Here is a 26,143-nt window from a genome sequence, read left to right on the forward strand (position 1 = left end):
AACCAACCATATGGCAGGCGTTGTGCTAGGAATTGGGGGTTCTGTGCTGGGAACTGGGGGTTCAATCCTAGTCGTAATCAGGCATTGTCCCTGCCGTATCGGCCATATCAAGTACAGTGGGGAGCAGCCGTGAATCGAACAATCACACATAAAAGTCGAATTACCACCGTGATGAATGCTGTGCGTGGTGCCGGGAGAGGGTGCGGCGGGCAGGGTAGACCCAGTCAGCTCAGGGCAGCCTTCCCTGAGGAAGTGATGGCTGAGGTGACACGAAGGAGGAGTCTCCGGTGGGAGAAGAGCTGCCAGCCAGAAGAACAGCCCGTGCAGAGGCCCCAGGTGATGGCCCGTGTGATGGACCCAGGGGCGGGGCGCGGGGCGCGGAGGACAGAGGGCCCAGGCTGTGATGGGGCCTGGCGGCTGCAGGGCTCATACTAATCTTCATCCTAAAGGCCTTGGGAAGCCCTTGAAGGGCTTTAAGAAGGGTGCGAATGGATTGGATGGATTGGACAGAAAGAGCCGCTGAATGGAGCGCAGTAAGGAGGCCGCCACAGTCACACAAGCAAGCGGCGCGGGTGCCTTGGACGCAGTGGTGCCGAGGAGGTGGAGGGAAGTTCAGCGGGCACCCGGTGGCCTGGGCTTGGGCACGGGCGTCAGCAGGGACAGCCTCACAGCTGCTGGTGACCCCAGCCCAGCAGGAAGCAAGACCAAGTTTAGAGCAAAGACCCTGAGTCAGGTTTGGATGCGCTGCTGAGAGCGGGTGCCATGAAGCCTCTGAGGAGAGAGTTCAAGGAGGCAGTGGCTACCGCTCGGGTCCCCGGGGAGAGCCCGCTGCGTGGACTGGCAAGATACCACTTGGGGTCATCAGCTTCTAGACGGCAGATGAAGCCACAGCGGTGGGTGAGGTCACCCAGGAACCAGTAAGTCACGAAAGACAATAGGCTTTAGGCCTCCTGGGCCTTGAAGAGCAGGACAAGCCTGCAGAGAACACAGGACGGAAATGCCACAGGGACACGATGAGGAGCCCGAGGGGGCTGGGCTGGCACAGCCACAGGCTGAGGGAATAGAATGGCGCCGAGAGGCCAGATGACAGGAGGGCAAAGTGTGCATCGGCCTTAGGGACTTGGAAGTTGCTGGGGACTTAGGGAGGGCTGTTTGGCTGGAGCCATTTGGCCAATGCCGGGTTCCTGAGTGTGAGAAGTGAGTGGGAAGGTCTCGAGGAGATGGGGGCACCACAGCTCCCAGGAGGAGGTGGTGCGGAGGGCGGGGTGCAGCTGCGGGCTCCCCAGCCCCTTCCGGCTCTGGAAGCCCGGGGCCGGGCCAGATGCTGTCCCCACTGCCTGGCTGCAGATCACTGCACCTCTGCTGCCACCAGCCTCTCCTCAGAAGGCCCGGCTCCCGCAGGCGCAGAGCTGCAGCCTCCTGCCCGTTCCCTGTACGCACCCTCCTCAGGCTTCGTTTGCTCTCTTTAATTTTCTCATCTTTTTTTTTTTTTTTTTTGCTGTTATATCACATAGACAGTGTCCTTTGGTATCCAAATCTGTTAGGTTTGAGCTTGGGATTGAGAGTAGCAAAAATCTGGCGAGCAAGGAATTCATCCAAAAATTGACCCGCGTTAATTTGGATCATGTGTTTGGGGGCAAGAGTTTGGGGTGTGCACGCATGGGGCCACCCCTCGATGTCTTCTGTCCTGCTCTTCCGTCTGAGCTCCTGGCCAGTGTCACTGTGGAATGGTTCTCAGGTCCTGCTACAGGGAGGCCAGGGCTGCAGGAGTGACGGGAACCTCCACGCCTCTACTCTGGCTTTGCATTCCCCGCGGGCTCATCAGGGATTCACTGCAGACAGACCTTCAGTGTTTTCCCACTTGCTTATGCTGAGTCAGACCCCCCCGTCTGGTCTCGGGTCACTGGCTTTTGCACAGTTTGTCCCCATTCAGATTTGCCTCATTAGATTCAGCTCGGCGTGCCAACTTGGCAAGGCCTTCAGGGATCTTTGCTCCTGTCTTGGCTTGGGATTCTTTGTAGGTTTAGCAAACTTCGTTTTAAAGCCATCTTCTCAAGGCACTAAGTTGCTGAAGAACAGGGACCTTCAACCTGGAGCCCTCTCTCCACACCCCGTTTTACTTCCCGTCCCCTCCTGAGGAGGGGCCAGTCTGCATGTGGCTAACGCATATTCTCGCAACACCGGCCCTGTGATCATTTCAGTCCTGTTTAACCTCAGGGTCTGCGGGCTCGCAGTCACATCCTGGTGCTGGCAAGGAGCTCCTGGGGGGCTTTGCCCAGTCTGCGCTCCCACGGAGTCGGCCGGCACCCTCCAGGCGCTGCTGTGACAGTCCCAGCACCCGCCACCCCAGGCGGATGTACAGTCACTTCCTCCTACGGGGGTGGGGGGGCACCGAGACACAGCCATGCCAAGTGCCTGGGCTTTCCAGGTCCCCACGACTGGCCCATGCTTCCTGCGTCTTCCCGGCTGTCAAGGTTGGGGCTCGGGGCGGGCTGCCTGGTCTCTGGCCTGCTCTTCCTGCGTCCAGCCTCACCCTTTCTGCTGCAGCCTCTCTGCACAGCTGCCAAGGGGTCATTCTGACCCACTGCTGGATCCAGGCTCCACTCAGAGGGAGGACTCAGGGTGGTGTCCTGGAGAGGACAAGGACCACAGCACACTCTGCATCCCAGAGCCCAGTACAGGCCCTGGCACACAGTAGGTGCTCAAGAAATGTATCAGTCAGTGCATCTTTATTCAACCTTTTCTTCTCTTTTCTGAAAGAATTCCCACCGTGAAGCTGGAGAAGACGCATTGGCTAGCGGTAGAAACAGGCCAGGTGCTAGTTGGCCTTCTGAGTGTCTGAGGAGGACGTGCCTCTGGGTTTCTGAGGGGCCGGCTGTGCCCTCCCTGAGTCTGGAGGGCCGTGGGAAGGCAGCCGGCCCTGGGGGCAGCAGGGGCACCTGCTCACCTACCTGGGGCCCTGCCAGCCAGAGTCGGGAAGAGCAGCCTCAGAGGAAGGACTGTCCAGGTCTCGGCTAGAGGCGGAATGTTCTAGGAGTGAGACCTTGGTCACCAACCCCGGGGCTTGTTCATCACCCCTCGTGAAGGGCTCGGGGACTAGAGGCCAGGGCAGAGGCCAGGAGGGCTCTGCCAGGCTCTGGAGCCTTGGCCACGTCTCCGTGTTGGTAGCAGGGCCCTCTTGGCTTTTTGAGAAGTGTTATCTGGAGGGCAGCAAGGAGGAGGAGGACTGGTCAGCCCGAGAGAGGGGAGGGGGCTAGGAGCCAGGGCTGCTGGGCATGTGTGGTTGGGGTTCAGGGCCCCAGGCTCCACAGGCCCCACGTCAGACCCGTGTGCCCCCTACCCTGACCCTCAGTTGATTCCTGCTCCCACTTCACGCCCCAGCTTGGGAGACCCCCTCAGGGTTCCCCTTCAGCAGCATCAGAGGGGTCACGCGTCTGGTCTCCAGCTTTGCTGTGTGGGCCCGGGGCAGCCCGCATCCTCTGTGCCTCTGTTCCTTTGTCTGTCAAGTGGGGTAATAACGCTCCCTTCTTCTACTGTTGTTGTGAGGCTTAGATGAGGTAATGTGTGTAAAATAGCGAGGCAACGTCTGGCACAGAGGGAGAGCTAAATGCGTTTTCTCATCAGCCCAGAGATCTTGAAAGCCTGCCAGGCCCCGTTGCGGGGGACAGCAGGGAACAAACAAGGAACCTCTGCCCTCTCTGGCTCCATTTCTATGGCCAGGAGCTGCCCAGGGCAGGGCAGGCTGGAAGCTGTTGGCGGGAACCCCAGGCTCCCCAGCCCCATTCCTTGACTGGAGGGTGTTCTCAAAGTCTGGGTCGGGGGCACAGAGGGGCGTGGAGGTGGGGGGGGCCTGAGATCTGATGGGCCCGAGCCAAGGACCGCCCTGCCAGTGAGGGCTAGGGTTAGGCCAGAGGACACGTGGCCCTCTGATGCCTCAGTCTCCCCCTCTTCCATGTGGGCTTGCGATGCGCTCTCGTGGCTTCTGTAAGGACCGTACGTTTGGTCGTTTGCTCCACGGCAGCCACCGACGCCATCTCTCCCTGGTGCAGGGAACACAGCAAAGGCCTGCTGCCTCGGAGCTGATGTCCCGGCGGGACCATGGGCAGTCGACAGAGAGAAGGATGACGAGGGTGGTGGTGATGCAGGCCGTGGGGAGGCGTAACGCGGCTAAAGGGCGAGCAAGCGGAGGCGAAGCCCTTCAGTACAGAGTGGTCGGAGGGCGTCCCTGACAAGGCGACACTTGGGAGGGGACTCGAGGCGGGGGCAGGACAAGAAATGAGGATGTTGAGGGGCAAGCCTTCTAGATAGAGGGCCAGCCAGTGCAAAGGCCCTGGGCACACGAGCAGGCCTGCCACACTTTTGAAGACCATCCAGGAGGCCTATGAGATGGAGGGGAATGAGCCACGGAGAGAGAGGTGGCAACCGAGTCAGAGAGGCAGAGGGCGGCGTGTGGAGGTCACACAGGGGTTTTGGATTTTCCCCCCGGTGGGACGTTAAGGCTCGGAGGCTTTGGAGTGAAGGGAGGAGCTTTAACCACCCGTTCACGTGATTGCATGACCTGTGACCCCAGGGCTGCAGGACTCTCGTCTCTGTTGGGTCCTTGAGTCCACTCCCAGCGCTTCACGGGCTCTGGGTGAACCCCGCAGGGCAAGTGCATGGGCCCCGCCTGGCCCTGCCACTGCCCCTGCTCCTCGGCTCCAGGTAGGGTCCAGACGTCCCTGCAGGCCCCCTTCCCTCCGTACCTGCAGCTCCTCAAAGCGCACGCCGACTTCACGCCTGATGATGCCGGCCCCTCCACTGCACGCTTCCCTGGTCCTCACACGTCTCCCGTGAGCCGGGCGCTCTGCCACCCCGCCTGCCACAACAGCCTGCCTGCCCCCGGCTCCGGCTCCCGGTGCCTCTGTGTCAGACCCTTGCCGGCGCTGCGGCCGAGGGCAGACCTGCCTTCCCAGCTCTCAGCGCAGCCCAATCCGAATAGAACCTTCACGAGGGATTTTCATCAGGAATCTCTGTGCACACAGAGGGAAGTGGCAGGGGACAGAGGGGCCTGGTTTTAGGCCTGAATCTGGAGAGCGGTGGGAGAGGGACTGTGAGGTCACGGCAGGCTGGGCTGTGTCATCTGGGGAGTGGGTTTGTCTTGAAGGTCAGATGACCCTGAGGGTGAGAGCTGAGGTCCGATAGGGGCCTGCCCGTGGCGCTCAGCACCTGGTTGTAGTGACAGACTTCCGACACTTGGGGTCCCATCTGCCCACGCTCAGGGCTGGCAGAGGGAGAGCTGCTAGAAGGGGAGCAGCTCAAGGCCAGCAGGCACACGCTAGGTTGGCCTGATAAGGTCACCAAGCTGCATGTCAGATATTGGGATTGGCACAGGATTAGAGCCCAACCTGGGGGCATTGGCCACCCCCATCAGCAGCCACTCAGGCCTTCCTGCCCTTGGCCCTGAGGCCGCCCCGGTCCCCATGCCTGCAAGTGAGCCCTGGGTGGGGCTCTGAGCTCCGGTTGGATCAGGGGGGCAGAGTTGCCCCCACTTCTTCCTGTGACATATTTGGCCAGCCTTTTCTGCCTGGTCCTAGGAAAGTGTCTCTTGTCTCCTCCCTTCTTCAGCAGATCAGAAGTAAAGACGTTCCCCAACCCAGTCTCCTTAGAATCTGCCGTTTGTGCCCTGGGTTTGTGACCCGAGGACTCTCTAGAGCTAAGCTCATTTGCTTGCTGGTGATGATGGACACCTGCTTGGGCTGACCAACGCTTAGACTCCCCGTGACGATCCTCTCTTTCTAGTGTCTTGCAGCACAGTGTTTAGGCTGACGTCCCGCAGGTGGGAGACTCTGACCCCAGAACCCCTCTTCGGCCAGTCTGGGTCCTTGAGCCCCAGCTTGAGGAATTTCGTGCTACAATTTATGACGTAGATGAGTACCCTTCTCTGGTGCAGTCTTTTAATTTGTCGTGTTACTGAAAACTCTGGTTATAGGAGGGAATCCTAAAAAAATACAGTTTGCTAAAATGCTTGTTTTGAAAATGTGAATTTGTTTCAACATGGTTGATATATTTAGGAACAATTTGAACATAAGGCAAATTCCGTTTGTTTACGTGCAGTTTTGTTTATGAGAAATGGGTGAAAACAGAAAGCAAAAACCGCACCCAGATGAATGGACCACAACAACATAGGACCGTGCAAAGCGCGCACACCTCGGACACCTGCCAGCGCCGCAGCTCACTGCACCTCCCTGTGCTGAGCCGCGCCTCGCCACATCCGTGTCCCAACCTCCCATCCGCTTTCAGACGACTCGCTTCACAGTAACCCACAAGCCACGGCCCTTCCCCCGCCACTTCTATAAACTGGCTTCAGGTCTTCTTCAAGGTAAATGCCATATTTATTGTAGTATTTTTGGTGTTTCTTAACCATGTAACATATGTAACACTGTGCTATCGCTTTTATTAGGTTGTTGAGACTTCTTAAATGTTTCACTGGTGCCGTTTTGAGTACTGTGCCTCTAGCCTCATTTTCCTCAAAAGCCTTGTGGCTTTCCTAGTGCTGCTCGGACACACCTGAGCTGCCGCTGGACTCTGGTAGTTACTGAACCTCCGAGAGCCACGGGCTCCTCATCGGTGAAGCCTCCCGAATGTTCATGTGTCCATTCGGCACCCGAGGACTCGGGCACGTCTGTCTGTGTGCAGATGCATGCCAAGCTCTGGGCACGTGGTGTGGACGAGACCGGGGGTGCTGCTCCAGCAGAGGCGCATCGAGCAAGGGCCACAGAGGCATCAGAGCAGGTGGTGGGATGGGGGGTGGGTGGCCAGGGAGGACTACAGGGCCTCTGAGGGGACATCGTGGCTGAGAGCTGGGATGAGGGGCAGAGCAAAGGTCCTGAGGCAGGAATTGGCGGGCCACGTGGAAGAAGAGCCAGAAGACTGGGGGGCAGGACAGCGTGAACCAGGGGAGGGGGCCGGTGGCGCGCATGGGGCCTGTACACGGGATGTAGGCAGAGCAGGTGACTGGGGAGCCATGTGACAGGAGGTGTGTAAGCTCATACCCACCGCTCTCTAGGCGTCAGCCGCTGTTTGACCCTGTGCTGAGAGCAGGGTGAGGCGGAGAGCCAGGACTGGGGAGAGTGGAGGACAGGCTGGTAGCAGGGCTGCTTGGTCACGCCGAGGTCCATGAAGTGTCCCTGGGAGGACACCAGGCCACCTTGCCCTGTGACTGTCCTCCAACCTCGGACTGCCTCAGGATGGGCTGGGAAAGGCCCGTCAGAGGGGGCTGAGCCAGGGCGCGAAGTGGTGGAACAAGTGGCGTGGAGCAGGCCCTGTGCACCTGGGGGAGGGAGGGCAGACAGGCCTAGGAGGCGGGAGGGAAGCAGGGTGGGGTGGGAGGGGTGAAGGGCTTGAGGGCTTGCCAGTTTGCACCTGGCCGGACAGGAGGAGCAGGGTGAGAGGTGTGTGGCCAGGACGCAGTGGTGGGACGGTCAGTGCCCCAAACGGTGAGGTCCCTAAGTGGGAGGCTGGTCTGGTCCATTCCCAGAGCACCTGGGCTGCGGGGAGCCTCAGTGGGCCTTGGTTTGGGAGCCTGCCGTCAGGAGGTGAGCTCGCTGTTGGGGAAGGAGGGTGAAATCCTGCGGGGAAGTGAGCATGCAGTGCCGCAGGCTCCGGCACTCAGCGGCTGAGAAGCAGGGGAGGGCTGGGGAGGGCTGGGTGACTGCTGCCGGCAGCACGGAAGTGGGGAGAATGAAGGAAAAGAAGGGTTAGCAGAGACCCGGTGAGTGGGACCTTCCAAGAAGCACGTTGAAGGGCCTGCGCCGGCAGAAGTGGCGACGGATGACAGACAGACACTTGGAGACGATGTCAGAAATGGCAAATTCAGAGGGAAGTGAGAGCAGGGCACAGTCAGCGGGGAGGTGTCTCGCCCACCGACACAGTGCGGGGGATGGAGTGCACTTCCGGGTGGCCCGGACGCTCCCCGAGGCCCCTCGAGGGAATCACCCATGGGGGGGGCTAATCCTTTTTCTTCCTGCGTCACCTGCGCCTCGAGGGAGCCCTCCCATTCCCACATTACCTCCACATTGGACTCGGGCAGTGCTGTGTGCTCTTTGACACACAAGGCAATTCAACAGGGACTAGATTTATTGAGCACCAGTTGTGTGCCATGCACCGTGCTGGGTATCCAGGTGGCCATGGTGGCACCACAAGCATTACAGAGAATTACAGTAAGTGGGGCACACAGATCGACAAACAGACAGCGACCACACAGTGGGCGAGGGCTTTGCTGGGGAAGCCGAGGCAAAGGGCATCTAGCCCTGGCTGGGGGTCAGGGGCGCGTCCCAGGGGAATGACTTCTGAAGATCTAACCCCTGGAAGGAGCCAGCCAGGTTAGAGGAATGTCCAGTGGGGACAGGGAGGGGAAGGTACAAAGACCCGGAGTCGAGGGTGTTTGGGGCAGCTGAAGTGTACAGAGCAGGGACAAGAGAGGGGGAGGCCAGGCAATCATCAGGGCCCTGAGGCCCCATCAGAGAGCCTGGACTTTATCCTGGGTGCTGGGTGGTGGGTGGAGGGGCAGGCAGTGGTTGTCACCCAAGGGGGCTGTCCATTTGGAAGTGCGTGTGGGCTTTCTCGTGTCATACGGACGGTGGGGTGTCAGTACCAAAAATGCTAAGCCCTCCTGCGCTGCACAGGGCAGTCCAGCACCACATTTTTTCTGCCCAAACGCAGGAGTGGCTCTATGAGAAACACTGCATCTTCAATGGGCAGCCAACAAAGAGTATTTTAGTTTCCAAACGTACATTTTTAATCTTGTTGTTAATTTAAAATTTTGTTACCTTGTGGTCAGAGAACAAAATTGTTACAATATTGTTCCATGTAGCTGCCATTCTTTCATTTTGACTGTTGGACACTCTTCCCTTCTGTGCATGTACCACAGTTTATACATCCATAATCTTGTCTGTGGACGTCTGGGTTGCTTACAGGTTTTCGCTAATATGAACAAAGACACTGTGAACATTCTTATACGTGTCCCCAGGCATACAAGTGCAAAAATTTATGTTGGGCATACCTAGGAGTAGAATTCTGGGTTGTAGAAATGTAAATTTCCAACTTCACAAGATAATGTCAAATTGATTTGCTAATTGACTTGCTCACCAGCAAAGCGTCAAGTGATCCTGTTGCTATATATCTTCTCCAACACTTGATATTGTCAGAATTCTTGATTTTTTTCCCATTGGATGGATATTAGCTGGTATCTCATTGTAGTCTTGATTTCATTCAGCCAGTGCCAGCCACTGCTTTAGGACTAGACTTGCATCCCCTTGATAATTTATAAATTCATTTAATTTATTTTTGGCTGCGTTGGGTCTTCGTTGCTGCGCGCGGGCTTTCTCTAGTTGCAGCGAGCGGGGGCTACTCTTCGTTGCAGGGCGCCAGCTTCTCATTGCGGTGGCTTCTCTTGTTGTGGAGCACGGGCTCTAGGTGCGCGGGCTTCAGTAGTTGTGGCGCACGGGCCCAGTTGTTCCGCGGTCTGTGGGATCTTCCCGGACCAGGGCTCGAACCCGTGTCCCCTGCATTGGCAGGCGGACTCCCAACCACTGCACCACTGGGGAATCCCCCCTTGATAATTTATGAGGTTAACAGGTCATCCATCATACGTTTCATGGCCATTTGTCTTACTCTTCCGTGAGATACACACTGCAGTGTCCATCGGGGGATCTTCTTAGTCTACTAAACACCCAGCCCCATCTGTAAGATGACCAAGGGCCACCCTTGGCAACCATCTGCTGAGACATGCAGGAAATACAGCTGGCCAGCAGGGGAGCTACATCTTCTTTTTCTGAAGGAATCATGGAGCGATTTATATAGCCATCAAGGCTACATCTTTGGACCCACAGGTGACAGCCCACACGCAAGGGGATGAGATTCACGCTGGGCAGGGCTTCCAAACCTTACGCCTCACAGGAGCCATACATCTTGCGACAATTGCATAGGTGTAGCTTCCAGGGTCTCCACAAGAGCCATGCTCTGCTTCAAGAATCACTGTCCTCCAGGAAGCTCAGAGTTATTGCTTCTCTCATGCATTCACAGTTCATTTCTAGTTCCTCCCTGCCCACATGCATCTTCCAATAGGGGTGATTGTTACCATATGCAGTGTTGCCTAGTTCACTCGTTGACACTCTACCTTTATCTGGTTACCAGGGAAACATAGCTAGAGAATTAACCAAAGGGCAAATTCTCAAGCAGAAGAGGAAGGGGTTTTGTTATACTTTTGCCTACATTCATTAAAAAATTCAACTTTATCAAGGTGTAATTCTCATGCAATAAAATGTACCCATTTTAAGCAAACAATCTGATGAGTTTTGATGAACCTGTATACCATGTGAGCACCACTGCAGCAAGGTATAGAATTTTTCTATTACCCCGAAGTTTCCCTGTGCCTCTTCCTAGCAATTCCCACCTCCCATCCCTGGTCCTAATAGATTAGTCTTCTCTGGAGTGGTAATCATACAGTATATATTCTTTTGTGTTTGCTTTCGTTTGTTCGGCATGGTGTTTTTGAGATCTGCCCTTGTAGTTGTGTGTATTACTAGTTTGTTCCTTTTTTATGGCTAAGTAGTATTCTGTTACATGACTATCACAATTAGTTTATTCCTTCACCCGTCGATGGACATTTCAGTCATTCCCATTTTTGGTTATTATGAATAAAGCTGCTATGAACACTTGCGTATAAATCTTTGTTAAAAATCTAGGAGTAGAACTGCTAGGCCATATAGTAAATATGTATTATAAACTGCCAGATTGTTTTCCAAAGTGGTTATACCATTTTACTTTTTCACCAGCAGTAAATGAGAGTTCCAGTTGCTCTACATCCTTGCCAGTATGTCAATGTAAATCTTTAAATTTTAGCTATTCTAGTGAATGTAGAGTGGTATCTCATTGTGGTTTTAATTTGCATGTCCTTGATGGCTAATGATTTTGAAAGTAATTCATGTGCTTACTGGCCATTTGTATATCTTCTTTTATGAGGTTCCTGAAATCTTTTGCCCATTTTAAAAACTTAGGTTGCGTGTCTTCTAATTATGAAGTTGTAAAAGCACTTGTATGTCTGGATGCAAATCCTTTGCCAAATATATGTATTGCAAATATTTTCTCCAAGTTGTGGCTTGTCTTTTCATTTCCTTTTTATTTATTTATTTACTTATTTATTTGGTTGCGTTGGGTCTTAGTTGCAGCAAGCGGGCTCCTTATTTGGGGTTTGAGGGCTCCTTAGTTGTGGCAGACGGGCTCCTTAGTTGCGGCATGCATGTGGGATCTAGTTCCCAGACCAGCGATCGAACCTGGGCCCCCTGCATTGGGAGTGTGGAGTCTTAACCACTGCGCCACCAGGGCATTTCCTTTTGAAGAGCAAAAGGTTTTAAGTTTATCGAAAAAAATTTGTTAAATGGTCTGTGCTTTTTGTGTCCTATCTAAGAAATCTGCCTGCTCTAGAGCCATGAAGATATTCACCTACATTTTCATCTAGAAGTTTTTGTAATTTTAGTTTTTACGTTTAGGTCTATGATCCATTTCAAGTTAATTTTTGTGTATGACATGAGGTAAGGGTTGAGGTTGTTTTTCTTTAATATTGATATCTAATTTTTCCATTACCATTTTATTAAAAAATTATTTATTTATTTATTATTTTTGGCTGTGTTGGTCTTCGTTTCTGTGCGAGGGCTTTCTCTAGTTGCGGCGAGTGGGGGCCACTCTTCATCACGGTGTGTGGGCCTCTCACTGTCGCGGCCTCTCTTGTTGCGGAGCACAGGCTCCAGACGTGCAGGCTCAGTAATTGTGGCTCACGGGTCCAGTTGCTCCGCGGCATGTGGGATCTTTCCAGACCAGGGCTCAAACCCATGTCCCCTGCATTGGCAGGCAGATTCTCAACCACTGCGCCACCAGGGAAGCCGCCCATTACCATTTTTAAAAGAAATATGTGTGGGTCTATTTCTGGATTCTCTATTCTGTTCCACTGATCTATATGTCCCTCCTTAGGACAGTATCACACTGTCTTGATTATTACAGCCTTAGAGTAAATTTTGAAATCAGGTCTTCCAACTTTTTTCTTCTTTTTCAACATTCTTTTGGCTTTTCTAATTCTTTTGCATTTCCATATAAATTTTTTTTAAAGGATTTTTCATTTACCTTTGCATTAGCACTTAAAATACACAGGTCTATTTCAAAATGCCATTTAAAAATTATTCTGATATAACAGCAGCAAACTATAATTCTGCAATTACAAAAGAGCTAAATGGGGATCTACAGTTAAGTTATTCTCATGTTTACAACTATGATTCTGAAACAGATACTACTTCAAAGCAGCTGTTACCAGCTCTTTAGGTTTGGTTTAAAAACACACACATAGTTGCTGGGAGGTTTATAATGTTGTATTCCGTGCACTATTCTGAAAGGGTTCTTCAAGAGCCAAGCAGACCTTAAAAACAGTACTCAGTCCACAAGGCAGTCAGAAAGAGTTAAATTAACTGGGGTAAATAGGATTCCTACATTACATCAAAAGCATATGATATTCTGCAGCAACTGGGAGCATTTTCAGGTTTGGCATGTTGTCCTCTTTACAACTAATTTTATCAGAAGAGTTTAAGAAGGTGGACATTGTACCACTATCAAGTGCATTTAAAAGTGACATGTTTTTGTGCTAATCTGACTCCCCTGAATGACCTAGCTAGTGAACTAGGCACTAGGCAAATCAAGCCTGCAAGAAAGGAAGCCAATATTAAAATTACCATGTTACTGTCCGACCCACAGAATTTATTTTCAACATAAACACATAACCTCAATATGAGATGTCTAACTAAAGCAAGCACCACCAAGACCAAGACAGCATCTCCTCTTCTAAGGTTTAGGTTTTGCCCAGAATTCTTGCTACATGGAAGAGCCCATACCAAGAGTCATTGCTCCCACAACAAAGCCTTGGGCCGCCACGCGCATGTGGATCAGGTGAACAGACATTTTAGTATCGCCCCTGCTCTTCCATTTATATAATCCATATGCAACGATTGCTGCAAAACCTGCCGTTCCAATGGGGACACATGGTGCCTCTCTAGCTTTTCGGATAAGTTTAGATCCCTGATCTTCATCATATGAAGAAAGAGAAACATCTGTGTCACTTGACATAGTGATTGAAGAATAGACAACTGCACGACGTCGCAGGCTCCAACCGGCTTCTCTCCATATAAATTTAAGGTGTTTGTCAATGTCTACGATAAAGCCTGCTAGGATTTTGACTGGGATTGTGTTGAACTTCTAGATCAATTTGTAAAGAATTGCCATCACTGTTGAGTCTGAGGCACGAATTTGGTACATCCCTCTATTTATTTAGGTCTTTTAAAATTTCTCTCAGAAGTGTTTTGTAGTTTTCAGTAGACAGGCATTGTACATATTGGTTAAGTTTATCACTGTGAAGAAAAGAGTTAACACAGCAGGCCTGAGACTGCTGTCCTTAGAAAGGTCTGCCTGGAACAGAGGCAGGAGTGGCAGCTGCCCCCTCTCCCCTGGGTATGCAACCCTTAGAGATTGCCTCAGAGCCCCTCCCAGCCAGCGGGGAGATGGACCCCTCCCTTGCTCAGTGCCTCCTGGGTGGGGCCCCTCACCCCAGGGGGTCTATGTATACATTTGGTGAGCCCACCCCTCCCATGTTGCATGCATGCTATACTCTAGAGCCAAAGTATAGCCCTTCCCCCAGTAGCCTCTGCCCTGCCTCCCCCTGCTGGGGTGGTGAGGGGATGACTGAAGTGTCCTCCTAGGTGGATTTAGTGGAGGTGGGAACCGGGGCATTGAGACTCTAAATCAGTAGACAATTCCCAGATACCATCAGTAGATTTGGAACTGCATTTATTTTTAATTTTATATGCATATATTTTAGGGCTGTAGATTTACTTTCCTAATTTGTTTTCCATAGCTTATTCCTGAGCACAAAATGATAGTAATCGATTTATACGTCACCTTTTTGACTTTTCAAAGCCCTTTTACAACTATCGGCATTTTCCTCACCCCGGCCTTTGCCGGTAGTGTTATCTTTTCTGAGAGACAGAGGCCGAGAGAGTTCGAGTGTGAGCTAGGACTAGAGAAACTTGGACCTCCCACGCAAGGCTGGGAGGCAGAAGTTTGGCTGAATGAGTGTTAGTTCCACACGGGGCGGGTGGGCGGGCAGGACACTTAAAACCTGCAGTTACTGACTCCCTTCTCCAGGCGGGTCCTGCCGCAGCTACAGGGGTGCCGGCCCTGCTCTGTCCTTAGGCCTTGTGGATAAGGGAGCGTGGACTATCGAAATCCTCACCTCCTTTTTTTTCTTTTCTTTTTGTTTGGACGTTTTCACAGGTCTCACTTATACCAAAGGGAAAGAATCTTCATTAAAGTCCATATTTCTTCAAAAAAAAAAGGAAAAGTCTGCTTGGCCTTGGTTGTCATCTGGACATTTGATTTCGGGAGAGTTCCCATAATTCTCAGAACTGATAAACTGATAAGAGTGGCTCACTGTGCCTAAACTGTTGGTTCAAACAACGTGGCTTATGCTGAGCTTCTGAGTTCCTTCTGAGAGTCTGGAATTTTGGTACCTGCTAGGCAGAGGGTGCCTGTATGATCAGCCCCCTATGAGAACCTTGGGTGCTGAGTCTCTAATAATCTTCTTTGACAGACAACATTGCACGTGTGTGGTCCCAACTCATTGCTCAAGGAATTACGTTCGTCCTGTGTGACTCCACAGGGAAAAGCCTCTTGAAAGCTTGTGCCGGGTTGCCTTCACATTTTGCCCCCGAGTCTATTTTCTGTGCTGATCTTGCTTTATATCCTTTCTCTGTAATAAATCGTAGCTGTAAGCAGGAGTATATGCTGAATCCCCTGAATTGTCAAACCTGGGAGTGGTCTTAGGGAGCCTCTGCCATAATCCCTAAGCATTTAAAAAAATTAATTAATTAATTTATTTTTATTTTGGGCTGCGTTGGGTCTTCATTGCTGCACACGGGCTTTCTCTAGTTGCAGCGAGCGGGGGCTACTCTTCATTGCGGTGCACAGGCTTCTCATTGCAGTGGCTTCTCTTGTTGCGGCTTCTACGCGTGCAGACTTAAGTAGTTGTGGCACGTGAGCTCAGTAGTAGCTGTGGCTTGCGGCCTCTAGAGCACAGGCTCAGTAGTTGTGGCGCACGGGCTTAGTTCCTCCGCGGCATGTGAGACCTTCCTGGGCCAGGGCTCGAACCCATGTGCCCCGCATTGGCAGGCGGATTCTTAACCACTGTGCCACCAAGGAAGCCCTATTTATCCATTCTAAATGTAATAGTTTGCATCTACCAACCCCAAACTCCCAGCCTATCCCTCCCCCCACCACCACTTGGCAACCACAAGTCTGTCCTCTATGTCTGTGAGTCTGTTTCTGTTTTGTAGATAAGTTCATTTGTGTCATATTTTAGATTCCACATATAAGTGATATCATATGGTATTTGTCGTTCTCTGTCTGACTTCACTTAGAATGATAATCTCTAGGTCCACCCATGTTGCTACAAATGACATTATTTCATTCTTTTTTATGGCTGAGCGATATTCCACTGTATAAGTGTATCACATCTTCTTTATCCATTCATCTGTCAGTGGACACAGGTTGCTTCCATGTCTTGGCTATTGTGAATAGTGCTGCTATGAATGTTGGGGTGCATGTATCTTTTCGAATTAGAGTTTTCTCTGGATATATGCCCAAGAGTGGGATTGCTGGATCGTATGATAACTCTGTTTTTAGTTTTTTGTTTTTTTTTTTTTTTTTTAAAGCTTTCACATTTTTTTTTTTTAAAGATTTATTTTTTTATTGATTGATTGATTGATTGATTGATTGCCATGTTGGGTCTTCGTTTCTGTGCTAGGGCCTTCTCTAGCTGCGGCAAGCGGGGGCCACTCTTCATCGCGGTGCGTGGGCCTCTCACTATCGTGGCCTCTCCCGCTGCGGAGCACAGGCTCCAGACGCGCAGGCTCAGCAATTGTGGCTCACGGGCCCAGCCACTCCGCGGCACGTGGGATCCTCCCAGACCAGGGCGCGAACCCGCGTCCCCTGCATTAGCAGGCAGACTCTCAACCACTGCGCCACAAGGGAAGCCCCTGTTTTTAGTTTTTTAAGGAACTTCCCGTACTGTTTTCCATAGTCACTGCACCAATTTACAGTCCCATCAACAGTGTAGGAAGGTTCCCTATTCTCCACACCCTTTCCAGCATTTATTGTTTGTAGACTTTTTAATGATGGCCATTCTGACTGGTGTGAGATGATACCTCACTGGAGTTTTGATTTGCATTTCTCTAATAATTAGCAATGTTGAGCATCTTTTCCTGTGCCTACTGGCCATCTATATGTCTTCTTTTTTTTTAAGTGTTTTTTTTTTTTAGAAATTTATTTATTTTTTATTTATTTATTTTTGGCTGCGTTGGGTCTTCGTTGCTGTGCGTAGGCTGTCTCTAGTTGTGGCGAGCGGGGGCTACTCTTCTCTGGGGTGTGCAGGCTTCTCACTGTGGTGGCTTCTCTTGTTGCGGAGCATGGGCTTTAGGTGCATGGGCTTCAGTAGTTGTGGCAGGCCAGCTCAGTAGTTGTGGCTCGAGGGCTCTAGAGCACAGGCTCAGTAGTTGTGGCGCACAGGCTTAGCTGCTCCTCGGCACGTGGGATCTTCCCGGACCAGGGCTCAAACCCATGTCCCCTGCACTGGCAGGTGGATTCTTAATCACTGCGCCACCAGGGAAGCCCCCTATATGTCCTCTTTGGATAAATGTCTATTTAGATCTTCTGCCCATTTTTTGACCGGATTGTTTGAGTTGTATGAGCTGTTTGTATATTTTGGAAGTTAAGCCCTTGTCGGTCGCATCATTTGCAAATGTTTTCTCCCGTGCCGTAGGTTGTCTTTTTGTTTTGTTTATGGTTTCCTATGCTGTGCAGAAGCTTATAAGTTTGATTAGGTCCCATTTGTTTATTTTTGCTTTTATTTATTTGGCCTTAGGAGACTGACCTAAGAAAACATTACTATGATTTATGTCAGATAACGTTTTGCCTATGTTCTCTTCTAGGAGTTTTATGGCGTCATGTCTTATATTTAAGTCTTTAAGCCATTTTGAGTTTATTTTTGTGTATGGTGTGAGGGACTGTTCTAACTTCATTGATTTACATACAGCTGTCCAGCTTTCCCAGCACCACTTGCTGAAGAGACTGTCTTTTTCCCATTGTGTATTCTTGCCTCCTTTCTCTAAGATTAATTGACTGTAGGTGTGTGTGTTTCTTTCTGGGCTGTCTATTCTGTTCCATTGATCCATACATCTGTTTTTGTCCCAATACCACTCTGTTTTGATCACTGTTGCTTTGTAGTATGGTCTGAAGCCTGGGAGGCTTATGCCTCCTGCTTTGTTCTTTTTCCTCAGGATTGCTTTGGCAATTCTGGGTCTTTTATGGTTCCATATAAATTTTAGGATTGTTTTTCTAGTTCTGTGAAAAATGTCATGGGTAATTTGATAGGGATCACATTAAATCTGTAGATTGCTTTGAGTAGTATGGCCATTTTAACAATATTAATTCTTCCAGTCCAAGAACATGGGATATCTTCCCATTTCTTTGAATCATCTTCAGTTTCCTTTATCAGTGATTTATAGTTCTCAGCATATAAGTCTTTTGCCTCCTTGGTCAGGTTTATTCCTAAGGTTTTTTTTTTTTTTTATGGGATTTTTAAAGTGATTGCTTTTTTACTTTCTCTTTCTGATATTTCATTGTTAGTATAAGGAATACAATAGATTTCTGTATGTTAATCTTGTATCCTGCTACCTTGCTGAATTTGTTTATCAGTTCTAGTAGTTTTTGCGTGGAGTCTTTAGGGTTTTCTATATATAGTGTCATGTCATCTGCATATAATGACAATTTTACCTCTTCCCTTCCAATTTGGATACCTTTTATTTCTTTTTCTTGTCTGATTGCTGTTGCTATGACTTCTAATACTATGTTGAATAGAAGTGGTGAGAGTGGGCATCCTTGTCTTGTTCCAGATTTTGGCAGGAAGGCTTTCAGCTTTTCGCCATTGAGTATTATGTTGGCTGTGGGTTTGTCATAAATAGCTTTTATTATGTTGAGATATGTTCCCTGTACAGTAAGTCTCCTACATACAAACCTTCAAGTTGTGAACTTTCAAAGATGCGAACGTGCATTCACAGGTCCAGTCACGTAAGTTAGTTCACGTGTTTGGCATACTTTGTCACGCGTGTGCATCCTCTACAAATGGTTGTGCTTTTGTGCACTTTACTGTACAGTACTGTATAGATTATAGTAGTACAGTAGCTTTATTTCAAGCCCAGGATGTCTGGAAGCAACCGTAAAAACGACAGTGTGTAGCTGGTACTGCTATGAAGTGCCAAGCGATAACGATGGAAACGAAAGTGAAAATAATTGAGAGGGTGGAGTGACAAGAGGAAGAAGAAGTAACTGAAGAACTAAAGAGATTCACGATGCAGGAAATGGCAAGGGCATTTTCTTTATTTGAGGAGACACTGTTAGTTTTTGAGGCACAGCACCCAAACGTAGAATGGTACACGAAGGTTGTAGCAGCCGTTCAGAATGCAATCCAGTCATTGCATGTCTACCATGTCATCTATGATGAGAAAAAAAGAGCTGGATCACTGGATCGTTTTTTCAAGAGGGTAGATAGAATTGAATCCAGCAAGGAACCAGAGCCTGTGCCATCAACGTCAGGTGTGAGTGAAATTGCAGCTTGCCTTCCATCTCCTATTGCTGACGATCCTTCGGCTCGACCATCTCCCACCTCCTCTCCCTCCTCCAGTCAGTAACTCTTCTTGCCTGTTCACTTGATGCCAGCCCCTGTATGCCAGCTGTTGTACTGTACTACTGTACTTTTCAAGGTACTGTACTGTAAGATTAAAAATGTTTTCTTTATTTTTTGTTTGTTTTTTAATGCATTATTTGTGTGAAAAGTATTATAAACCTATTACAGTACAGTACTATATAGCCAATTGTGTTAGTTGGGTACCTAGGCTAACTTTGTTGGACTTACAAACAAATTGGACTTAAGAAGGCGCTCTCGGAATGGAACTCATTCGTATGTAGGAGACTTACTGTATACCCACTTTGGTAAGAGTTTCTACCATTAATCGATGTTGAATTCTATCAGAAGCTTTTTCTGCATCTATTGAGATGATCATGTGGTTTTTGTCTTTTCTTTTGTTGATGTGGTGTATCACATTGATTGATTTGCGTATGTTGAACCATCCTTGTGACCCTGGGATGAATCCATCTTGATCGTGGTGTATGATCTTCTTTATGTGTTGTTGGATTCAGTTTGCTAATATTTTGTTGAGAATTTTTGCATCTATATTCATCAAAGATATTGGCCTATAATTTTGGTAATGTCTTTGGTTTTAGTATCAGGGTGATGGTGGCTTCATAGAATGACTTTGGGAATGTTCCTTCCTCTTCAATCTTTTGGAATAGTTTGAGAAAGATAGGTATAAGTTCTTCTTTGTATGTTTGGTAGAATTCCCCAGTGAACCATGTGGTCCTGGACTTTTATTTGCAGGGAGTTTTTTGTTTCTTGGTTTTTTTAAATTACAGATTCTATTTCACTTCTAGTGATTGGTCTGTTCAAATGATCTATTTCTTCTTGATTCAGTTTTCATGGGATGTATGCTTCTAGAAACTTGTTCATTTCTTCTAGGTTGTCCAATTTGTTGGCATATAATTGCTCATAGTATTCTCTTATTTTTTTTGTATTTCTGCAGTATTGGTTGTTATTTCTCCTCCTTCATTTCTTATTGTGTTTATTTGGGTCCTCTCTCTTTTCTTCTTGGTGAGCCTGGCCAGAGGTTTGTAAATTTTGTTTACCCTTTCAAAGAACCAGTTCTTGATGTTATTGATTTTTTTCTGTTGTTTCTTAAATCTCTATTTTATTTATTTCCTCTCTGATTGTTATTATTTCCTTCCTTCTGCTGACTTTTATTTGTTTCTGTTTTTCTAATTCTTTTAGGTGGTAGGTTAGGTTGTTTATTTGAGATTTTTCCTGTTTTTTGAGGAAGGCCTATATTGCAATGAGCTTCCCTCTAAGGACTGCTTTTGCTGCATCCCATAGATTTTGTATGGTTGTGTTTTCATTGTCATTTGTCTCAAGGTATTTTTTAATTTCTTCTTTGATTTCATCATTGACCCATTGGTTTTTTAGTAGCATGTTGTTTAGTCTCCATGTAATCGTTTATTTCTTGTTTCTCTTTCTATGGTTGATTTCTAGTTTCATGCTGTTGGGGTCAGAAAAGATGCTTGAAATAATTTCTATCCTCTTAAATTTGTTGAGGCTTGCTTTGTGTCCTAGTATGAGGAAGTATGACCATATCTTAATTAATTATATCTGCAATGACCTCATTTCCAAGTAAGGTCACATAATGAGGTACTGGGGATTGGGACTTCAACATTTGAATTTTTAGGGGACACAATTCAATTCATGACAGTGGGCTCTTAAAAAATTGGAAAATTTTAGACGTAAGCATAACCTTCTTTTTGTGTCAGTTTTGGTAGATTGTGGGTTGATGTCCTATTGCTTGGGGAAATTTTCAGGAGCTATCTCTTCAGACATTACTTCTCCATTCTTTCTCTCTTCTCCTCTGGGACTCTACATATGTGTATTTTTTACTTATCTCCCACCTATTCTACTATTTCCTCTATCCATTCTTTTTTTCCCTTTGTAAGTTTGGATATTTTCTATTGACCTTTCAGTTCACTGATCCTTTCTTCTGACTTGGCTAATTGGCTCTTAAACCCATCTATTGAATTTTTAGTTTCAGTTAATTGTATTTTTCCATTCAAGATGCTCAGTTTGATTCTTTTTATAGAATTCAGTTCGCTGGGAAATCTCCATATTATCTTCCATGTTTCTCCATTTCCCCCTGCATTTTGCTTAACATATCAATCATATTTATTTTAAAGTCCTTTTTTGCTATCTCCCATCTTTGAGTCACTTTTAGGTCTGTTTCTGTCATCTCATTTTTCCTCTTGGTTTTCAGTCATATAGTTCTGTCTTTTGAAATGCCTAGCAATTTCTAACTGACAGTTTGTGTATTAAAAGACTGTAGAGGTTCTGGGTGATGTTATCTTCTTACAGGAAGATAGAGTCCGCAGATAAAGTGGGGCCAATTACGTTCAGCCCTTGGGGCAGAGCTGAGGCAAGTCCGGGTTATGGCTTTGGTAAGGCGGTTCTTAAGCCTCCCTGATAGTTGAGAGCCTGCAGTTTCGCCAAGGCTCCTTCCCCTGGTAGGTCCTAAATGCTAATTCTTGTTTCCTCAGCACAACCTCTCTAAATCCCATAGCTGTAACTCTTCTCTCACAGCCGCAGGGTCTCCCTTCACATTTATTTTTGCTTTCCGGCTCAGTTATTTAAAAGTTTAAAAGTATTTTATCTGGCAGTTTTATGTGTTAAGAGTAGGAGTCAGGATCCCGGGTCAGTCAGTCCGCCATCCTGATGGGAAGTCCTCTGAAGGTATTTAAGCAGGGACATGCCATCATCTCTTTGTCTGTGGTGCTGAGGATGGTTTGGGTCTGCTCAGAGGTGGTCATGGCCTTGACTCGAGAGAAGGGCATAGGTGAGAGAGGCACTTGGAAGATACCACCCAAAATGCCCCAGGGTCGTCATAGCAGTTGCAGTGGAGAGGAGGATTCTGAACCTGGTGCTAGAGCCCTCCCATATCCAGGAAGCTGCTGGATACCAGCGAAAAGCAGACCGGAGTGGGATGAAGGAGAGGAGAGGGTGCAGGTTTCAAAGGAGGAAGTTGCTGCATAAGAGCCCGAAGGTTTGCGGGGGTGGACATGTGGGTGACCTTGTGAACTGGGTCCCGGGGGATGAGGGCCCACGGGGAGAAGAGGCCTTTTTTAGCAGTGAAGGTGGGAGTTGAGAAGTTGTGGGTGTGCATGTGTGTGTGTGTTTGTGGTGGGTGTTGTTTGCATCTGGGGCGTTCTGAAAGGTCTCCAGTGCCTGACAAGCCTGAGACGAAGAAGACGCTCAGGAACACAGAACGTTTGGCGGCAGACGGGCCAAGCCATGCTGCTGCCCGGGGTGCAGCGTCTAGGCCCCGATGGGGAAGGGCCGCCTTGGGAGCTACAGCCCCGGGACCAGGCCTGCACCCATGCCTCCCCTCCCAAGCGCCCTCTGCTCCCCAGGCCCGGCCCTCCCTGCCGCCCCATCACTGTGGTCCTCGCCGATTTTCCTGCCTTTATTCAAACCACTTCTGGGCTCTTCCCTGGAAAACTCCAGTGGCTTGTCACTGCCTGAGAAAGAGTTCAGACTCGAGCTTTACATTCACAGCTGTCACACCCGACCTCGACCCCTCAACTCTCCCACATCCTCTTTCCTCCACCTGGCTCCCCCAAGTGGGCCTCCATGCATGTCCTGGGCTTTCAGTTTTGCTGCCTGCACTCCTGAAGTGCCTCCTGCTGATGCTGATGCTGAGCCAGAGTCCAGAAGTCTGCAGCGTTCTCTGCCCCGCTCTTGGGGCAGTTGGTGCCTGTGCGGCTCGTGCCACGTAGAGTTCATCCGCTCATTCCACAGTCGACACCAATGGCACACCCACTCTGGACTGGATGCTGGCCTGGGTGTTAAAAGGCACAGGTCACAGTCCCCGTCCTGAAGGCACGTCCAGCTCTGAGATGCCGACAGTAGCCCTGGTGAGCAGGGCAGGTGGCACAAGGCATCTGTGGGCGTGCTGAGTGAGCTGGGGTCCTGGGCTGGCCTCTCACCGTGGTTTTCAGCAGGCACCAGTGATGGTGTTGCTTTTTTGCAGGGCAGGGAATGTGACGGAGACCTTGTGTCGTTTAAACTTTTTTTTCTTTATAAATTTATTTATTTTATTTTATTTATTTTTGGCTGCGTTGGGTCTTCGTTGCTGCGTGTGGGCTTTCTCTAGTTGTGGTGAGCGGGGGCTACTCTTTGTTGTGGTGCGCGGGCTTCTCATTGCGGTGGCTTTTCTTTTTTGTGGAGCACGGGCTCTAGGCGCGCGGGCTTCAGTACTTGCAGCACGTGAGCTCAGCAGTTGTGGCTCACGGTCTCTAGAGCGCAGGCTCAGTAGTTGTGGCGCATGGGCTTAGTTGCTTCACGGCATGTGGGATCTTCCTGGCCCAGGGCTTGAACCCGTATCCCCTGCATTGGCAGGCGGATTTTTAACCACTGTTCTACCAGGGAAGTCATGTGTCGTTTAATCTTGAAAACAAGAATGGACTTAATGATTACTCATGTAAATAAACATTTTCGATTGAAGAATAAATTAGTCCACCTCATATAGTGGCCTTAGTATAGCGAGCTGTGTCAAGGCTCCAGAGGAAGCCCACTGGACAACCTGTGGCTGAACAGGTCAGGCTTACTGCTCACTGCGGCAAGGTGGGGGGGACCACAGGAAGGGGGATTGGAAGGACTTCCTGTGGGACTTGGCTTGTTTGGGTGAATTGGGGTGGGCTTAAAGAAGCAGTGCTTTGCTTGGGATTCCATGCTGTCCGGAAGGGGAGTCATCCTGTGACTGGGTATCTCAACACCTCTTCTTTGGAAGGGGGACGGACTAGGGCCCGGCTAAAGCTGTCCATTCTGAAGAGCCAGCGGCTGCTCAGATTAGGCAGGACAGGATGCACGCAGTAGGTCTTCTTTATGGCTTGGACAATGCCTGCCTCTGGTCTGTGTTCAGACATGATTACAGAAGAGTCCTCTCCTCTTGACCCAATCCGGCACAGAGGGGCCTTGCCTGATGCAGATCTGCATGTGAAACTGCATATTCTAAACAGGAGACCACCAGGGCCTGTATCTGAGTGTGCCAGGCTGGCCCCTACGACACCAGGACCTCGCTGATAGGACCAGGGCAGCTCCTGGATGTTGGGGGCTGTTTCTTTCCTCATCTGAACAATCTCCCCTGCTGACCTCACTACTGCTGTGGCTCCTTCTACACACTCATCCACCCGGTCAAATCACAAGCTGCCCCTTTCCTCCTTCCCAGGGGGACACAGCAGACAGCAGGCCAAACTCCACTGGCAGAGATGCCCTGCCCGCCTCGACCGGGCCCATCCTGAGCCCTCTGTGGCACTGCCAGCTGCCCCAGCCCCAAGCCCCATCTGATCTGCTCCTATCTGCACATCTCATCTGCTTCCTCCCTGCTTTCTTCTGTTGGCACCCACCCCTTCTCCTGGACATTCTCTTGCCGGACGCATCTTCCTGAACCCATAGCCAGCTGTGGCTCCTGCCAGAGTCCCCTTCACCGGCAGGACAGGTCCAAGCCCTCACCCATGTGCAGCCCTGGCCTTCCCTCCCACGGCGGCCTCTGCTCTGCGTGCGTCCCCCAGCTTCCCGGCCCCGCCCTGGCCCACACCTCCAGCCCCTTGTTGTCCCCAGGGAGCCTCCCCCAAGGATTAGCTCAGCCAAGAGTTTGTCCCCCTTGAATTCCCTGAGAAAACACTGTCCCTGCACATTTCGCTTGGCATTTGTCCTGAGCTGCTTCTCTTGCTTCTACTGGTGTTTTCTTCAACCACATGACTGCTCCGTGTTTTCTCCCCTGCGTGAAATCCTCACGGGTCTGTGAGCTACCACGGAGCAGGTTCCCGTGCGCTTGGAGCGCCTGCAGGCAGGGTACCTTGGATGAGGAGCCGCACCTGCTCGAGGAGAGGTGGGGAAGGGGAGCCGCGTCGCCTGCCCGGTGCTCGGCAGGCGAACAAAGCAGAGTGACTAAGGGTAGCCGTGTAGCGTGAGGTGGTCTCCAGGAAGGGCCCAGGTGGCTGGGAAGGCGGTGTGCGTTGGGCCTGGGGAAGTGGGGCCCACTTGTGGCTCAGGCCGAGCAAGGTCAGGCCTTGGGTTGAGGAGCTCGGGGACAGCGGAAGGCCAACTCGAGCAGCCATCAGGGAAGGTGGACTTCATCCCGCTGGCAACCATCAGGCGGGTGGTGTGATCAGTGTGTTGGAAGCACACCTGGCAGCTGGGCAGAGGCTTGGTGGAGGTGAGCTGACAGGTGAGCACGAGGAGGGTGGGGCAGGATGAGCGAGGGCAGAGAGGACAGACCCGTTTCCGGCCCGGGGGTCGGGTGGACGCCGACGGAGCTCACGCAGGAGCAGCAGGTACGGGGCAGGCCACAGCCGAGGTGCCCGCGGGCACTGGCTCGCAGTGTGGGGTCCCTTCAGAGATGCTGGGGCGCCGGCGCCAGTTAAAGGAGTGGGTTGATGGGCTGGCGGGTAGGAGGTGGGAGAGCCCTGGATAGCGGGCCCTGTGGGGGAAGGCCACAGTCAGGAGTGTCCACTGGGGGGCTAGGAGCTCAGGAGAGCTCAGGGCAGGGAGGTGCTCAGAGCGACTGAGCCCCGGGCAGCGGAGGGACCCCTGTGTGGGAGGATGAGGATAAGGACAGCTGGCTGACCTCCGAGTGCACATCCCAGGGCCAGGGGTGGGTGGGGCGGGCTCTGGAGTTGGCACAGCAAGAGCCACAGGGGAGGACACGCAGGACCAGCTGAGGCTGAGGGCCACGGGAGGGTGGGGCCTGGAGAGCTGCGGAAGGTGCCAGGGGCAGGCCGGGGGCCCTCAGAGTCTCCAGCCAGCTCTCCCCTGGGGGCTCCGGTGTGCAGGTTTCTCAGGGGGAGGGGGGAGGGGTGCGGAGGGCCTTCATCTGAGCCAGGCCTGGGCCGCGCGTCAGGTGCCCACTGATGGGCTCCCTGGGGGCCCTTCAGAGCCAGAGGAGCAGGACAGGCCTGCCTGGGGGCGGTCAGTGACCTGTGCCGCTGCCCATCAGGCCCGAGGCGAGATGATGAGGGTGTCGCGGCCCCCGCCCCATCATGCCGTGCAGTTCCCAGGCACGAGTGGCAGACGTCGTGTGACCCAGGCACCACGCGTAACCACCGGGAGCCTTGGGGTCCCCGTCTGTCAGCTGCGAATCCCGGCATACAGCTCCTGACGTGGCTGGGAAGATTGCAGCAACGGAGGTGGAAGCGCGGCGAGAGGAAGATTAGCTGCTGTCGTTAACCTCCACCACCTCCACCCCGAGCCAAGCCCCACCGTTGACGCCGGTCCTGCTCACTGCCTCACTCTGGCAGTGCCCAGACCCCTCCCCACCTTGTGGAGGAAGTGGCAGTGACGAGAGAGTGACGAAGGGAACACAGA

The 26,143-nt window shown here is 50.7% G+C and overlaps 1 pseudogene across 1 annotated transcript; it reads right to left on the reverse strand.

Moving 5' to 3' along the window:
- Positions 1 to 7,411: 7,411 nt before the first annotated feature.
- Positions 7,412 to 14,080, reverse strand: LOC309614604 (HIG1 domain family member 1A, mitochondrial pseudogene; annotated as a pseudogene). The gene has a single exon. The product of its transcript is annotated as an HIG1 domain family member 1A, mitochondrial pseudogene (transcript).
- Positions 14,081 to 26,143: the final 12,063 nt, after the last annotated feature.

The sequence above is a fragment of the Balaenoptera borealis genome, assembly GCF_965194805.1.
Source record: "Balaenoptera borealis genome assembly, chromosome: 17".
Taxonomy (NCBI): Eukaryota; Metazoa; Chordata; class Mammalia; order Artiodactyla; family Balaenopteridae; genus Balaenoptera; species Balaenoptera borealis.